General features: G+C 33.7%; 1 long non-coding RNA gene across 1 annotated transcript in view; it reads left to right on the forward strand.

Moving 5' to 3' along the window:
- The first annotated feature begins 306 nt into the window (after window positions 1–306).
- Window positions 307–4,203, forward strand: part of LOC149132421 (uncharacterized) — a 21,078-nt gene continuing 17,181 nt past the window's right edge. The window contains exon 1 of the long non-coding RNA XR_016244508.1: window positions 307–1,061. This is a non-coding gene — a long non-coding RNA (uncharacterized LOC149132421). The remainder of the gene's footprint in view (window positions 1,062–4,203) is intronic.

The raw sequence follows: 4,203 nt of genomic DNA on the forward strand, positions 1-4,203 counted from the left end.
TGTGCATATATGTATGTATGAGCACATCTGTGTGAGGGTATATGAATTACATATATGAGTTATGAAATATTTACACATATATAAATATATATATATATATGTATATATATATATATATATATATAATGTATGTTTTTGTATCCGTGTACATTATATGTGTGTGTGTGTGTGTATGTGTTCGTGTGTGTGCTTATGTGTTTATGTTTTATGCATTTGTGCTAATGTACACACCCACACACATTCACACACTCATGCACATATTTTTATATACGTAGATAAGAATATATGTATAATTCAATATGACGTCATACTTTGTTGAGGATTACTCTACATCACGCTTCAAAACACCAGCAGCAACAGCGGCAACAACAGCAACAACAACAGTAACTATAACAATAGCAAAAACACCAACAACAACAACAACAGCAAGCCACATCGCCACCAATAAGAATAAAATCATAAGAAAAGCGAGGAATAACAAACAAAACGAAGAAAAAAATACCGCAACAACTGTGTTGTGTGTGTTGGCACTCCATCGCTTGCGACGACGAGGGTTCCAGTTGATCCGATCAACAAAACAGCCTGCTCGTGAAATTAACGTGCAAGTGGCTGAGCACTCCACAGACACGTGTACCCTTAACGTAGTTCTCGGGGATATTCAGCGTGACACAGTGTGACATGGCTGACCCTTTGAATTACAGGCACAACAGAAACAGGAAGTAAGAGTGAGAGAAAGTTGTGGTGAAAGAGTACAGCAGGGTTCGCCACCATCCCCTGCCGGAGCCTCGTGGAGCTTTAGGTGTTTTCGCTCAATAAGCACTAACAGTGCCCGGTCTGGGAATCGAAACCGCGATCCTATGACCGTGAGTCCGCTGCCCTAACCACTGGGCCATTGCGCCTCCACACCGCAACAACTACAATGGCAATAACAAGAACATAGATTATCAGGCTGAGTAGAAAGTAAGCAACGTTTTGAAACATGAAATTCACCACAATATATTTCAAAAATACGGAAACTCCTTCAGTGCACTTTCAAAAATGCGGACATTTTATTCATCAAGGTAAGTATTATTACAATTAACACGTTTTTGCTAACGAGTTACAATTTTGTTTATTTCGGTCACAAAATGACATGGAGATCTGGAACTGAGGAAATTCTTGAATGCACCTTAAAAAAGGCGGAAATTTTATTCATCAAGGTAAGTAACATTAGAGTCAAAACGTTTTTGCCAATGAGTTACAACTTTCGTTATTCCGGTTCCATAAAATCTGGAATTCTGAAACTGATGAACCACTTAAATGCACTTTCAAAAATGCTGAAATTTGATTCATCAAGGTAATTATTATTACAATGAACAAGTTACAAGTGTGTTTGTTCCGGTTACATAAACACCTGGAATTCTGGAACTGATGAAACCCTTCAATGCACTTTCAAAAAACGCAGTAATTTCATTCATCAAGGTAAGTACAATCAACACATTTTTGCCAAAGAGTTACAGGTTTATTCCGGTTACATAAACGCCTGAATTTCTGGAACTGATGGAATTTGAACTCAGAAAGAAACGCAAAATTTGAACTCAGAAAGTAAAGATAGACGAAATGCCGCTAATCATTTCGCCCGGCATGCTACCGATTCTGCCAACTTGCTGCCTTAGCAGAAATGTTAATATTTATATTTAACATAAGCTCACGCCTCAATTTTACAGGAGGAATAATTTCGATAAAATCGATACTCCGTATTCTTCTGGTATCCGACGATTATCTGTTAGGATGGTATCTCCAAAAATGAGAGATGTATACCCAATATATTAGCTGGGAGGACCTTAGTTCAAGTGAGCACTTAATAAACCTGTTGGGTAGAATGGATATGTTTATGGTTAGCGAAACTCCTGCCGTTCAGCTATCTTGTGTATTAGAAACATGTATACATGCGCAGAGAATACGAATCTGGTGATCCGCTGAAGCTTTTGTTACAAATAAACAATGGATTTGTATGTTTGTATATAGGTATGTTTGTTGCATACATACATGCTCACATATCTATCTATCTATCTATCTATCTATCTATCTATCTATCTATCTATCTATCTATCTATCTATCTATCTATCTATCTATCTATCTATCTCTAGAGGATATGTAAGTACACTCACACACATATATACATACATACATATATATATATATATATATGTATACATATACACACACACACACACACACACACACACACACACACACACACACACACACATATATATATATATATATATATATATATATATATATATATATATATATATATATATATATATATATATATGTACATGTATATGTATATATATATATATATATGTATATACATATACATATACATACATACATACATACGTACATATATATATATGTGTATGTATATGTATATGTATATATATAAATATCCGTAAACCTACTTACGTAAGTACATACATACACTTTAAATCTGAAGGCTTTTTACGAGCACACGAAAGAAGATTATATGCAACAGAGATTCAGGATGAATCGAAGAGAATTCCCTGCCAGGGTTTAAAATGTCAGATCTTCCTTCAACTTTTACCAAACCTGAAATGATAGATGCTGAATATGACACAAAGGAAGTCAGAACCACATAAACACATTGGTTGCTATTGACAACGGATACAACAGCTACAACATCAATATTAACGTTATGCGGTATTGTAACGGAAGATTATATTGTAATATATGGTATGTCGGCAAAAACATGACTGAGTGCTGAGCAAGCTTGCTTTCTAACTACGTGATTTCGGGTTCAGTTCCACCGCGCAGCACCTTAGACAAACGCCTGCTACTATAAATCTGGGCTGGCCAATACCGCATGAATGAATTTGGTAGACGGAAACTGTGAGGGAGCCTGTCATGTATATATATATATATATATATATATGTATATATGTGGTTGTTGTTCAGAGTCTGTAATGAATTTAGTGTGTTTTTTAAAAACAGTATTCTTCTATGTTTTGTTATAGTTGTTTGTAGCTCTTGTAAATGTTGCTTATCTGAAAATATATTGGTGATTCTTCACCTTTATGGTAATAAGATTCTTAAAATCGCTGGAGGGTTATTTCCTCGAAGTGAATGTGCTTTTCATTTAGATTTCTGTACGGTTTGTGTTTACATATGTAGAGGCCTAAAGTTAAAATCTGGAAGGCTATTGCGATTTTTAAGTTTTAGTTCTTTAAAATTACTAATTAAGTCTCTCCATATTTTGGCTAGATTTTATCTAATTATGTTGTCATTGATTGGTAAACCATCATCTCTGTATTAGCCTATACTTAATTTTAAGACTTAGTTCTTTAAAATTACTAATTAAGTCTCTTCATTTTTTCCCTAGATTATATCTGGTTATGATGTTATTAATTGCTAAACCGTCATCTCTGTATTAGCCTATTTTATGACTTCGTTCTTTAAAATTTTATGACTTAGTTCTTTAAAATTACTAATTAAGTTTTTTCATATTTTGCCTAGATTAATGTGATAATGTTAACAATTGCTAAACCGTTATCTCTGCATTAGTCTATACCTAAGTTGTTAAAACTAGATTTGAGATTACTGAAATTAACAACCGTATAGAACACAAATTTTTGCTTCTTCAAAGAGCCGCAAAATAAAATAAAATGGATAATTGATATCTTATTTTAGAGACTCTGTTGAGTCTTTATTGAGAAAATGACTTTCTGGCAAGCATAGTTAGATCAAAATCGTTAGCATTTATGTCACAATGTGTTATTCTGAATTCCATTGCTTCGGCAAGGAAAGTCTTGAGGACTAACGAGTAGAATTTGAACAAACCAAACCATAGAATTTTACATATACTTTTATCATTAATGTCTTATCATTAATGTTAGTAAACTAGAGAATTATAGCTTTATTATGTTGTTGCACTATGGAGATGGTGGTATTTTAAATTTGAACAATATTAGTTGTACAGTTCTATATTTAAGAAATGAGGAATTATGTACATTATTTACATTATTTATATTTGACGGATGTTTGTCCTCATCTTGTTTGTTGCTAACACAACGTTTCGGCTGATATACGCTCCAGCCTTCATCAGGTGTCTTGAGGAAGCGTTGTGTTAGCAACAAACAAGATGAGGACAAACATCCGTCAAATATAAATAATGTAAATAATGAATATTAATTGTG

The sequence above is a fragment of the Octopus bimaculoides genome, chromosome 15, assembly GCF_046866305.1.
Source record: "Octopus bimaculoides isolate indiv1 chromosome 15, ASM4686630v1, whole genome shotgun sequence".
Taxonomy (NCBI): domain Eukaryota; kingdom Metazoa; phylum Mollusca; class Cephalopoda; order Octopoda; family Octopodidae; genus Octopus; species Octopus bimaculoides.